Source organism: Bactrocera neohumeralis, chromosome 6 (genome assembly GCF_024586455.1).
Source record: "Bactrocera neohumeralis isolate Rockhampton chromosome 6, APGP_CSIRO_Bneo_wtdbg2-racon-allhic-juicebox.fasta_v2, whole genome shotgun sequence".
Classification (NCBI taxonomy): domain Eukaryota; kingdom Metazoa; phylum Arthropoda; class Insecta; order Diptera; family Tephritidae; genus Bactrocera; species Bactrocera neohumeralis.
The window spans coordinates 38,153,234-38,167,774 of record NC_065923.1 but is presented as its reverse complement, the minus strand read 5'-3'; the positions used below and the strand labels follow the sequence as shown (position 1 = coordinate 38,167,774).

Sequence of the window (14,541 nt, the reverse complement as noted above, 5' to 3'; positions counted from 1 at the left end):
TACTATATGATGCCTGAAATTGAAACTCGTGACCTCGGAGACCTTAGGTTTGAACAAGATGGCGCCACTTCCCACACCTCGCATCAATCAATGGATTTATTGAGAGAAAACTTCGGTTCCTATGAGGATATGTATAGTTTAACGTCTATGCGGACCATTCCGCTTCGAGTCAAGCCTTGGAGCAAAACATCAAGCGTGTCATTCGCCAGTTACTAGTCGAAATGATCGAACGAGTCATCAAAAATTGGACTCAACGGATGGACCATCTGTAGCCGTGGCGAATACTTTAAAGTGATAATATTCAAAAAATACATCACAAAGAATGTTCTTTCGAATGATAGTAAAATTCCTCGTTAAATTTGAATTTTCTGTACTTTTTTTTAAGTAGGAAACCTCGAAATCACCCTCTGTTATTTTGGTACTAAATTTACGAGATGTGTAAGCGTGGTTACGGTGTTAGTCTGGTTATTAGGAAATGTCAAACTAAACTGGGTATAAATCAAGTAACAGCTCTCAAAAGACCAACTCCGAAAAACATATTGCCTCATTGAAAACTACTTGTCTTAAAAAGCATACGTAAAATGCATGTTTTAAGGGATCTCTGACGTCTCCCTCTGGATGTTACAAATTTCGAGGCATATACGCTTTTCAAGGTAAAATTATTTTATGTGACAGAAAACGATAATGAAAGCTTGAAAAAATACTTCTAAACTTATTCGTGATTTTTTCATTATAATAATCTTTGGTTAAGCGAAAGCTCTTAGCTTCTTCAATATGCAGCGCTGCTAATGCTGAAAGTGACTTATTTTACCCCTCCTGCAGTTGAGAGCTCATGATGTTTTGTTTACCTCACAATTGATAACCAAATATTGTTGACTCGGTATAAAGATATATCTGTAAATAGGTCATCGCAAAGTCAACATCGGCCACGTAGTGCAAACTCTACATCTAAACGCCAATGCGACACGCGCCTCTTTATGAAACTACCCTGCATTTTTTGATTTTTATTTCATTTTTATACTCTCGCAACAATGTTGCTAAAGTATTATTGTTTTGTTCACATAACGGTTGTTTGTAAGTCCTAAAACTAAAAGAGTCAGATATAGGGTTATATATACCAAAGTGATCAGGGTGATGAGTGGAGTTGAAATCCGGATGTCTGTCTGTCCGTCCGTCCGTCTGTCCGTCCGTCCGTGCAAGCTGTAACTTGAGTAAAAATTGAGATATCGTGATGAAACTTGGTACACGTATTCCTTGGCTCCATAAGAAGGTTAAGTTCGAAGATGGGCAAAATCGGCCCACTGCCACGCCCACAAAATGGCGAAAACCGAAAACTTATAAAGTGTCATTACTAAGCCATAAATAAAGATATTAAAGTGAAATTTGGCACAAAGGATCGCATTAGGGAGGGACATATTTGGACGTAATTTTTTTGGAAAAGTGGGCGTGAGCCCGCCCCCTACTAAGTTTTTTGTACATATCTCGGAAACTACTATAGCTATGTCAACCAAGCTCTACAGAGTCGTTTTCTTCAGGCATTTCCATACACAGCTCAAAAATGGAAAAAATCGGATAATAACCACGCCCACCTCTCATACAAAGGTTATGTTGAAAATCATTAAAAGTGCGTTAACCGACTAACAAAAAACGTCAGAAACACTAAATTTTACGAAAGAAATGACAGAAGGAAGCTGCACCCAGGCTTTTTCTAAAAATTGAAAATGGGCGTGGCGCCGCCCACTTATGGACCAAAAACCATATCTCAGGAACTACTAGACCGATTTCAATGAAATTCGGTATGTAATATTTTCTTAACACCCTGATGATATGTACGAAATATGGGTGAAATCGGTTCACAACCACGCCTTCTTCCAATATAACGCTATTTTGAATTCCATCTGATGTCTTCTCTGTATAATATATACTATGTACATTAGGAACCAATGATGATAGCGGAATAGAACTTTAAACAAATACGGTATTTAAAAAATATGTAAATGACGGATAATGAAATCTCGATTATCACTTTATCATGCGAGAGTATAAAATGTTCGGTGACACCCGAACTTAGCCCTTCCTTACTTGTTTGTATCTTAATTCCAACCAATAAAGAAGAAGAAGAAGAAATTAGTAAGCGGCTAAATCTTTTTCGATTTTATACCAACACCAATACCAAGTATCAGCAAGCTTTAAATGTCCAAAGTCAGGCACATATATTACAGAAGCTACTAAAAGCCTTCAAGGAACTAATAATATAATTTTGTAATTTTTTTTCATACATCCACTTAATTACTATTTCAAATACTAAGTACAAAATGCCACAATGTCTCACTTGAAGTGCTTATGCCCCCGTCCACTTCAGCGTATCTTAATGCGCGTAGCTTTTCTTCTACTCAACGCTGGGCATTAAATCAAATGCTTCGCAGATTATTCAACTTTTAAAGTATTTGATAATTTCAACTAACAGACAATCCAATTAATCGCCAAAGATTGCTGGTGCCTTCTGCTGTCTGTCGTCCGATCAGCATTTCTAATTCAATTAATCATTGACGCTTCACTTCCTCCGGCATAAAAAACAAATTCGCGTTAACAACTGCTGATAGCTTTTGTGTGCGCTTAATTATCTTTATTAAAATGATTATTAATTGGACAGCGATTGAAATTCGCCGACAACCTCCCGCAAGCTTTCAAAGCACACATTTATTGATGACATTTCGTTATATATATACATACATATGTATATATGAATTTATTGTGAGTTCGCGAAAGCTTCTTCAAAATTAACTGCATTTTACGGCTGCCATGTCTTGGCGCACAAAAATTCTTTCAATTACTCAGATCAAAGTTCAAGCATTACTCAAGCATAAAAAAGAAGTAATGAATATTTTGCAAACGTCGAAATTTCAAGCGACTCGTGTATGTATTGCATACTCGCTGGACTCTACGAGTATGAGTACTGTCGGGGAAATGCCAATATGATATGTAGTATAGATGAATAATCAGCCGTTTAAACAAAGATAAGAATGTTGCGTTTTGTGAAGTTTACTCGTAGACACAAATAATTAATTTGTTTAACGAAAAATGTTGAGGCGCAAAATTTGTTTCAAAACGTGATCTCCATCAGTTATTTTTGTCCGACGTGGTGGTTGTTGGTGGTAATTCAGATTCCTAGATTTTTCTAAAGTATTCAGTGAAAAAAAACATGCCAAAGTTGATTTGCTACTAATGGAAAGTTGCTTATGCTATTTTTTCTATCGAAACTGCGCTTCGCGATTAGAAAACTTAAGTCTCCTAGCATACATTCTTGCAATGGAGTTGGCAGCCATATAAATTAATCGAAATTAGTTTATTTACCATAGTTCCATTCTGGCGCATAAAACTATTATGCCCTGAATAGAGTATAATAGGTTACATTAGGTTAATCTGATTGACCAATAAGTTACGCATAGACCAGTTTTGGTCCTTAATGACCAGACCTGCTAGGTCCAATAGGAACAGTCTTACCGCGGCTTCACTATCGATACCCTCTCCATTGTATCATACCGTGAGGATCCCAGATGCGTACAGCGTAGTCTGGCCAATGCGGGACAAGTGCACAAAAGATGTTCCATTGTTTCCTGGTTTCCTACTCTAGACATTTTCTGCAGTCTTCTCTATCTGTCAGCTCCATCCTGCGACAGTGTGTAGCCACCTGACAGTGGCCAGTAAGTATTCCCATCATGCTCCCAGACTCTCTTCTATCGAGTGCTAATAGGAATTGTGTGTAGTTCCGAAACAACCGTTTTGCACACGACTTTTCCAACCAGGTAGGTTGTTCCATCGGGTTTTGATTTTCTTTATCATGCTTCTGTCGAAGTCGTCGTATAGTCAATACATCGGTTTCTTAACGTTGATCACATTTTCAGATGTTAGCCGTACACCATTCTTGGCAATCTCGTTCACTATTTCATTGTCCTTGATGTCTTTGTGGCCTGGCACCCAGTAGTAGTGAAGTTGTCTGATTCTGGCAACACTTTCCACTGCTGCCCTGCTTCCCAAGACACTTCTGGCCGATATGCGATACGAGGTTATTGCCTTGATTGCTGCTTGGCTGTCTACGGAGATATTGCCTCTGGAATTGCCTGTAGGTGCACTAGAGGCGAGTTTCGCAACTTTCGCAATAGCAAAGACCTCAGCTTGAAATATACTGCAGTGGTCCGGTAACTTAAAAGGTTGCCTTATTCCCAACTCTGGACAATATATTCTCGCACCAACTCAATCGTCCATTTTCAAGCCATCCGTATAAATGTTTCGAGTGTTGCACATAGCTAACATACCTTTACGCCAGCCCACATTTTCTATGTTTACTTTGAACATTCTTTCCAGTTGAAAAGTGAGGTCATGTGGTCAGTTTTATATGTAATATATGTAAAGTCTCCTGCAACAAGTAGTCGGCAGCCATTAGGCAGTTTTTGCTGCGCAGTTTTCAGCGAAAAGAGCTATAGGTGGCAGGTTAGTACCAGTTCAAGAGCCGCCGTTGGAGTTGTTCTTAAAGCTCCAGCGAGCTTCTGAACACTTTCCATTGGCCTCCGGTATTTGGATTTCCGTACTCTTCTCCACCATACTACTGCACAGTAAAGCAGAATTGGTCTCAATAGCTGTGTAACACCAGTGCATGAGAGAGGAAGAGAGTCCTCAGGTAGTGCAGATCATCTATCTACACGCATATAAAGCATTGCTGGCTTTTCTCACTCTTTCTTCCACGTTGTGATTCCACAGCAGTTTGCTGTCCAAGACTACCACAAGATACTTGGTGCGGTTCTTGAAAAAGAGTTGTGTCCCATTTGTCGAAGGGAACCTCCATAGAAGAATTTTGTGCTTTATTGTGAACACAAACAGGTCCGTAGAGTTCATTAAGTTCGTCATGAAGTTTAAAAAGCCTAGAAGGAAACCGCGGAGATCCTAAAAAAATATACATATATACTAAAAATGATTAGATTAAGCCATGTTCGCGAACTCTTCCACCAGTTTTTGAGATACCGATAGTACATTTTTCTCCCAAAGAAGTTGCTCTTTTTTGAAACTGCTAATAACGGACCACTATAGCTTATAGCTATCACACATATCAAGTCTTTGTAAGAAATACTTTTTTAGGGTACAAGATATCCTCACGAAATTTATCACATATTTTCGACGCGGACAATGGTATAATCTGCCAGGAAATTGTTCAGATCAGATCGCTATTGCTTGAAGCTGCCATTCAAACTGATCAATCAAAATCAAGTTCTCGTCGGAAAACTGGTTTATGTTTTCAACCTTGTAGTACTCAAAGTAGCTTTAGAAAACTCGAAGTTCAACTTAGCATGGTATTTAGTGCTTATCATTCCCGCCAAAATTTAGACATAACCGTACTTTAAGGTACCAAAACTCATTTTTGTTTCTACAGCTACCTTGATACTCCTCACCAAGCTAAACTGGCTTGGAAAGTCTTTTGTAGCCACCTTCAAACGAGTGATGAGTGATATTTATAATTTAAGAAATTTATTTGTGACACTTTCAAGAAAGATACTTCTTGCCAGCATTGATCAAAGTTGATGCAAACACATCACAGGCGAGCACCATAGTCACGAACGTTTAATGAACCCGCAAAAACAATGAATATTCCATTTATTTACTTGAATGGAATTGTGCATGTGTTTGTGTCCAGCAGCGTGCGTGTGTTAGTGTGTTCATATACAATTTATGGCGACATTAAAGTGGGTGTAATTTTCCAATTTCAATCCATTTAATTCATAAACCAACCGAGCACCTATAAAGATAATACCGTATGCTAGCGTGTGTGTTTTTATACATGTTTGGTGTGCGTGTGTGTGTGAGTGTAATATGAATTAGCTGCAATGGGCTACTAAACGGTAGCAGTGACCCAAGTCCAGACTACTTAAACTAGATAATAAACAATTTACCACTTAAATTACACATACACACACACAGTAATGGACGCTACAAATACATTGACCGTTATGGGAGAGAAGATTTCACAATTCCCACCAAACCCATGATACTGAAATCTACACTGCTCTTAAATTGAATGTACGCTGCTTAACTTGTCGATGCCCTAAAGCAAGTCTTGCGCGAATTGAGACGAGAGGCATCTTATTATGAAAACCTGATTGCACATTTTAGGGTTAGGTTCTTCAGATTACCCATTGGAGCGGGTTGATTTACAGGAAGCCAAACAAAATGAAAACATCGCGTATGAGGAAAATGTTTTACAGATCATGCTGAACAACTTTATCTAAGAGACTATGGATTTAAAATCGGTTTCGAGCCAGCGACTCATAGTCTCCTAGGCAAAATTGTTCAGAATCATCTGTATAACATTTCCCGCAGGCGCAAATTTATTGAAAAAAATATTCACACACAGATTTGCACGTTTTATGGGAGCTTCGATTAAATTCATCACCCCAACTCACGCTCCCTATGAGTTTTCAGCTTCGAGAAAAGAATATTATTGAGATTAGCATCCACGCATGTATCAATCTGTACCTATCTTTCAGAAAGCAAAACTCAAAATATGCATTGCAAACTACTTCAAGGAAGAGTAAAACGTATTTTCATATATTCTGAAGTAGAACATATTATACCGACAGTCTCCTTCAAATCGGCACATCTAATTATTTTTTAATGTAATTTTTGGCAAATAATAGTGAGAGAAAAAATGTGAATTTGAAGAAATATCTGTGGCCTCAACCCATTTGTGGATGTTTCGTCATAGAGGCTGAATTAATCGACCATTGTGCCAAAGATACTTTCTTCGCCCAACCTGCCATTAAAGTCGCCAAGCACAATTTTGACATCGTGGCAGGGCAGCTCTCATAGGTGCGCTACAAGCGCTCATAGAAGACATCTTTGGTCATCTCGTTCTTCTCCTCCGTCGAGGCGTGGGTTCAAATATGCGATATGTTGAAGAACTTCGCTTTAATGCGGATTGTGGCTAGACGTTCATCCAACGGGGTGAATGACAGTACTCGGCGATGGAGTCTCCCTCCCACACGAATACCACACCGAATTTCCGCTCCTTTAAATGGCTAAAATGTCACAAGGACCTACAGGTTTCAGTCCTTGTTCCGTTCATCACATTTCATGGACGGTGATGTCAGCCTTTAATTTTACGAGGGCTTCAACCAGCTGGGCATCGGCACCTTCCCAATTAAGGGATCGGACATTCCAGGTACATGCTCTCAAATCGTAATCCTTAATGCGTTTACAGTTGTCTCATCAAAAGGGGGTCTCTTATCCGAGGCTGTTGCTTCTTTCCGTTGGGGGCGTTTTTTACGTGGCGGGTCCCAAACCCAACGCATAACCCTGGGGAGGGATAGTTCCTCTTCTCACTTTAGCTTGCCTTCAAACGGAGGTTTTTGGCTACCCAAAGGTTACTTGGTCTAAGACCGGAAGTCATGAACTGATGGATTCATAAGTAAAATATGTAAAATAATCAGAGAACTTTCCTCACTTGCGTGAACTTCTACACCAGACTCCATCCTTCAAATCGGAACTTGTCTTACTTATATGTATATGTCCTCCTGAGCTCAAGAAACGCCCATACCATTTATCCAAAACAGAAAGGTATTGTGAACGCGCAAATGCCAGCGATTGTCCAGTGATAGCTAAACTTTTTTGAGGCTACACTTCGGCAGTGCATCGTAAAGTAAGAAGACAACTCACCCCGATAATTACGAACCGAGGGACTCCTCCCTTGCAAACTTAACTGCGCTACAAAAATCCAACGACGCCGCTAAGACTCGGCACCCATATGAGTCTTATCAAGAAAAAGCTCAATGTTGACTGGGTATTCTACCTAAGTATTTGTGCGTGTGTGTGCGCAAAGTTGCAACAGTGGCGCGCCCGCCTACGCCACACGCACCCGGATATCCACTGCGTTGCCAACTATCCACGAACAAGGTGCACCGTATGTATGGTTGTTGGTGGTTTCGCTGTCGTTCATGAGAATTGCTAATGTATTTGTTTCAGCGTTGCTTTGTTTTATGCTTTTGTTGGTGTCACTGTCGTTGCTGGCGGCTTATGGTACTGAAATTATAGCATTAGCTTATAAATACATACTAGACATGCTAGCCAACCAACGACCGTACTAACTAACTAGCTAGTAAACTAACTCACACACACATACACATTAACTACAAGTATACACGAACAAACATAAGCACACACACACATGCAAATAAGCGCAGCGGCGTGCGCGCAAAGTAACGGTATGGCGCAACAGCTGAATTAAACCGCTGCCGCACCACTTAGCTCCTTAACCACATTCAAGTAGTAAACACTGATGCATTCAGCTATTTAACCATCGAGCCACTCAGGCACCACTTTTCCAATTCCGACAAATTTAGTCGTATGTCGGAGGTCAAACGGAGCAGAAAGCGGCACTTGAGCAAACTAAACGAACGGGAACGCAAAACGGCACAAAGCAACACAGGCCACCGTGTAAAGTGTAAAGTGTGTGTGAGAGCGCCGAGTGCTGAGCGTAGAGTGTCCTTAAAGGATATGCCAGCTGTTGTGTTGTGACACACACGCATATACAAATATATGTGAATACAGCAGGCGGCAGGCAATTAAAGTCTGTTGTGCCATAAAATCCAATGTGAATTAAAAAGTAAAAATGAAATGCTTAGCAATAACAGAAACAAGTGCATTAAAATGAAATAAAATTAAATACAAAATAAAAAGCGAAAGAAATAGCAAAGCGAAAAGGCTGTGAGCGCGCTAGCTGGCAAGTGAGTGAGAATAAAAATAAAGTGTTGGTGTGATGTCATGCGATTTGCGCGCGCACAGCAAGGACAACGCGCAAAGCAAACGCGGCAGCAAGGCTGAGTCCTTGTGCATATGTGTGTGTATGTCGCTAAATATATATGTGTGTCTCTAAATATATATGTAAGGATATGTGAAAGTGTGCACATGCCAACCGGTGGCTAAGCGCTGCCAAGGCGTCTAAAGTGTATGAAAATTTAATGCAACGTCGCTAATGTGGCACGTTAAACTCGAGTAACCCAATCCCGCAGAAATAAACATACAAACATATATGTAAATATATTTGAGTGACGTGTGTGTAAGTAAATATTTCGCAAAAACGTTTCGTCTGCTACGTTCGGTGCCTTCGGTTGCCTTGAAATACGCCAAGCAAAGTCAAGTTTGCCTATATATATATACATATATATATATATGTATATGTGTGTGTGTGCTCTGTGTGGCAAGGATATGCGCAAAAGTTTTGCATGTTGCCACACTTCATGTTGTTTTCTTCGCAATTTGCTTTGGATCAATAAGCTTGAATGCGTGTGCGTAGCCAATAAAAAAGTGAAAGCAAAAGCAGCGAATAAGTGAAGCAAACAAAATACATTGGCGTTGTCAAGTGTCATCGCCTGCGCTGTCATCGCCGCCACCGTGTCCTTGCAACATTAAATGCCTAATCAAACACAAATTAAATTGCGTTATTTTCGTTTTTTACTCACGTCCTGCGTCCTGGGACTCGCGCAGGACACGCCAGTGCGTATGAGTAATTCAACGCGTGTGTAAGTGCTGGCGTGACACCCTGTATTTATATGCCATTATATGCCGTGCCCACTTTTCAACGTATTTTGCCGTTAATGTTTGAGTGTCTGTGTGTGTGTTACGTGGCAGCATATGAATGCGGCAAACGCTTAAGGACGCTTCTGCGCTAAAAATAAAGCTTTGCTTGGCGCCACTGGCGCAATCCTTGAAAGTGTATAAATATTTCATATATGTGTGTGTACAAATTGTGTAAAAGAGTTTTGCATAAAAGCGTCTACCTTTACTTGTCATGTGCCATCAAGTATGCAAACACTGCAATTAGTTTGCGGTGAATGTTCCGGGAAAGTCGTAAAATATTGGTGCCGTTATAAAATGCGTGTTTAGTTAAATAGTTATTGGAAAACTATAAACAACAAAATGCAGAGTAATGAGAACCATTAATGTGAAAATATTCGAAAGAAGTAAGGAAGGGCAAGGGAACTTTTTAAGCTTCTTTAAAGGAACTTCTTTGGATATTTTGTTTGCTAATAAAAGGCTTTAGAGTTCAAGCTTCTAAAGTAGTGAGTCAGGGTCAAAGCAATGACACCTGTGTTGAAGGCCACGGTGTCTATTCAAAGAGAGATCTTCTATCAGGCGACATTGATTTCTACTTTTGGTGCAGGAGGATTTATATAAATTATTCATATACAACTTGTTTAGCGTAAACTTTTGGGACTAGGATATTTTTCAAACAAAGAAATAAAATTAATAATTAATAATACTCTTCACAGGCGGTTTACTCATAGCTTAAAAAGATATAAAAATATTTTTTACTTGATTTTGATCGCGCAGTTTGTATGGCAGCTATATGCTTTAGTGGCCTCATCTGAACAATTCCTTCGGAAATTGCATGTGAAGATATCTTCTCAAATGAAATTTTTGAAGATACCACGTCAAATGGGAAAGTTTTCCATACAAGAACTTAAATCCGATCGTTCAGTTTGTATGACAGCTATATGCTATAGTGAGCCGATCTGAATAATTTTTTCGGAGATTATGTTATTTCTATGAACAATAACTCATACCAAATTTCGTGAAGATATATCGTCAAATGAGGAAGTTTCCCATGCAAGCATTTGATTCCGATCATTCGGTTTGTATGGCAGCTATATGCTATAGTTAACCGATCTGAACAACTTCTTCGGAGATTACCTTTTTGCATTAGAAAATAACCTAACTTTTGTGAAGATAGATTGTCAAATGTGAATGTTTTCCATACAAGAACTTGATTTCAATCGTTCGGTTTGTATGGCAGCTATATGCTATAGTGTTCCGATATCGGCAATTCCGACAAATAAGCAGCTTCTTGAAGAGAAAACGACGCCTGAAAATTTTCAAAACGATATCTTTAAAACTGAGGACTAGTTCGTATACATACGGACAGACAGACGGACATGGTTCAATCGACTCAGCTCAACATACTGATCATTTATACTTTATAGGGTCTCCGACGCTTCCTTCTGGGTGTTAAAAACTTCGTGACAAACTTAATATACCCTGTTCAAGGTATAATTACATCAATTGAAAAAATAATTAGGACGTAGAGATTTGAAGGGCAGTTCCCTTCAGTATTATACATATTTTAGAATATATGAAAATAAATTTTCCTCATCCTTGAGACATAATTTGCAACCCATATTTTGAGTTCTGCTTCCGGAAAGATATATGCTATTAAACTTTTATAAATTCGGGGATGATCAATAACATATTAATATCGGGTAGTGGAAAAAGTCTTTTCGTATTTCTAATCAAACCAACTTTTTTATATTTATACTAACAAATAAATAAACAGATATGTACCAATTTGGTCGACCACTTTTTGCCATTCTTCCGCTAGAGACATTATTTGATCAGTGTAAAACTTTCATCAGTGTAAATCGAAATTTCGAAATTTTCAGAACGGAAGCGGCGAACCATTGTTATTATACTACACGAACTGATACAGCATCGTCTCCGCAAACTTCACAAATTTCATTGGTGGCTTGCGTGGTATTCTTCCCTTTTGTACAAAAATTTCAAAATATAGAATTCGTCATTATTTTTATTTATTTTTGAACATTCTTCCTTTTTTACAATAATTTCAAAATATAGAATTCGTCATTATTTTTTTTTATTTTTGAACAGCTGTAACTTTTTTCAGTTTTAGCCAATTTGATTTTTTGGTTAAATGAAGCTTAAAATCTCACCTTTCCAACACTATATGATATGGCACAATGTGATTGGTAGCACTGGAGATATACAACTGCAACGACATCTATTGACAAAATACGAAAAGACTTTTTCGACTATCAATTTCTTGCAGATTATCTTTTTCAAATGTTAGTCGCGGATAGGTCTCAGTTAACCCATTCGCTGAGTCCTGTTTTCGATGACTCGCCCGAGCATTTCGACTGTTAATTGGCGTGATGTTTTTCTCCAACGTGAATCGAAACTGTAATGTTCACATAGACTTTAGACTTTACATATTCCCACAGGAAAAATCAAACGTAGTTCTCTCAATAAATCCATTGATTAATGCGGTGTGTGGTAAGTAGCGCCTTCTTGCAGCTTTTTTACATACCCAGTTAGCCAGAAATGGGCCTCATCGCTGAAATTTGGCTCGAAAACATTGGATCTTCTTGGAACTTTTCAAGAGGTTATAGAGCGAAGAGATGTCGCTTGGAAAGGTCAAGAGGCTTCAGTTCTTGCAAAAGCTGTATAGTGTAAACTCTCAATTTAAGATCTCGACGTTAAATGCGCCAAGTCGTTTCATACGTCAGTTCGAGTGTCTGTGAATGGCGCCGATTTGTAAACGTTGTTCAGGACTTAAGTCTTTCCATGATGAAATGCCAAACAATGCTGAACAAAAATAACATGACACCTTGACACGACTCATGACTGATCTGTCAACAATTTGCTATTGAAAAAAGTGTTTCTCCTTGGATCAGATGTATATGTCCATTTAGGGACATAAGGACGGTCAGACAGTCGCTCGGAATTAATGATTATTTATATATACATATGTATATTAGGTGATACAAACATACCTTAGGCGAGCAAAACTTTTATACTCTGTAGCAAAATGTTGCGAGTAGTCAAAAATTCCTAATAATTCTGCTGTATAAAAGGGCAGCACTTCTGGTGCAACATGCTACATGTAAAGCTAATAAGTTTTCTGAGATAAGCGCAATTGAGTTACGATCTGTTAACGACCTTCGATTTGAACGCAACCCTCGTCCGCCTCCAGCCCCATTAATATTTCCCAATAGAATGCTGATAGATGGTTACCAGCTAATTGCACGAAAGAGTTACAACTCTGTGGAGTGCTCATGTAAATCCATGGCACTTAACTATTTTGAAGGCTCGAAAAGGATGCGCAGTCCATCTCAGACACTCCTAGTGGTACTATTCCAGACGAAGAATTGCTCGGAAAGTGAAAGTGAGCGAGGGGATAGAGGGGATGTTAGGGTTCTTAGTGAGGATGCCACTGTCGCTTTAAAATTCATGACACTTTTTCGCCTTTCCGCAAAAAGTTTTCCACGATGATGTCTTGGTCTTCCTTAAAGATTCTGAGTCCAAACTTATACAACAGTTGTCAGTTGTTAATTGCCCTACCCCTACGGCTCTTGTAGAGGAGTTGTCTACAACAAGCTCTGATTCCGAGTTTTACAATGTCAGACAAAAGAGTTTCACTGTTTCGCTTGATGATGTCATTAGACAAGAGCTCGCTTTATAAACAGTGCTGAAGACTTTGACACATTTATCCGCGTCGGGTGAGAGCAAGAATTTTTTTTTGAAATTTCAAACTCACCCTTTTCGGAAACACTTTTAAGGAAAAATCGATTAGTTTTTTATTGTAAAAGAAAAATAACAGAAAATTTTAAAATCACTTCATCTCCAGTAATAGTGAATAGTGTTCAAAATTACTAAACGATGGGTGCAGTAGTTTTGAAGTTATAAGAGACGCCGACTTTGAAAACGTGAGTTGTGCGGAAAAAGATCTAATGAAAAGCGTTCGTGGGACAATTAGCAAAATACTCATAACTTCTTCAACTTTACTCCAACCAACTTGAAATTTAGAAATCACATTTATGAGATTTTATGCGAGGAAAAATTTAAAAATCTTACTTCACCCTTAAGGGGTCAGTAAGGTAATCTGGCCTGTTTTTTGACATTTTTGTTTTTATTGAACAATAGAACTTTTTTCACATATCATTAGGTATATCGTGGAGCGTATGTATAAATTTTTTCGGAATTTTTTGATGACATCTGTCGGAGAAATAGCTGGGTGAAAGAGATGCGTTTGATGTTTTTTAACATAAATTTTGCCATAACATTGTCAATAAATTATATAAAAGTATGAATCTAGTAGGTACGATAGCCAGGCGTTTTGTGAATATTTAAAAAAAAAATTAAGAAAATCGGTTGAGCACTTCGACTGGAATCATGTCCGCCAGTTCAAAAAAGTGTGTTTTGGGAAAAACGCGTTTAAAGTTTGAGGTGTGCACTCCAAGCGCTCCGAACGTCGAGCGGTATTAATAATTTTGGGCCTTTTTCGAAACCTTCTAATGGTAAAGTGGGTTTCTACATTAATTCTAAGGGTATAAGGAAACAGAAAATGCACAAAAAAAAATTTTGGTAAAAAGATTACCCTACTGACCCCTTAAACCAAAAGTTTGATTTTCTCTAGGGAACTATCAATTTGGCTGACTTTTCATACTCAAGTTGAGTATTAGTTTCTATATTGGCTTAATCACTTTAGTTTTACACATTAACTTCATTTGTCGCACTTTCGGCGAAAAATAAATTAAAGAAAATTTCAATTAAAAGCTTATATATAGTAGAGTATGAGTGGAGGAGATTGAAGTACGAGCAATATGTGTAAGAGGTTTTTTCAAAAACTGTTTTGAATTTTTTAAGCAAGTGCTTATTTATTTAGGCATATCCATTTTGTCTCCTTCAAAGTAACCACCGTCT

General features: G+C 38.5%; 1 protein-coding gene across 5 annotated transcripts in view; it reads left to right on the top strand.

Moving 5' to 3' along the window:
• Window positions 1-14,541, top strand: part of LOC126761473 (axotactin) — a 171,061-nt gene that overhangs the window by 17,997 nt on the left and 138,523 nt on the right. Inside the window, exon 1 of one of the 5 annotated variants that reach the window (XM_050477656.1) lies at window positions 8,402-8,771. The exons of the other annotated variants lie outside the window; for them this stretch is intronic. The gene's annotated coding sequence lies outside the window, so the exon portion shown is untranslated. Of the gene's footprint in view, window positions 1-8,401; window positions 8,772-14,541 lie in introns of those variants that run through there. 5 annotated transcript variants of the gene reach the window in all.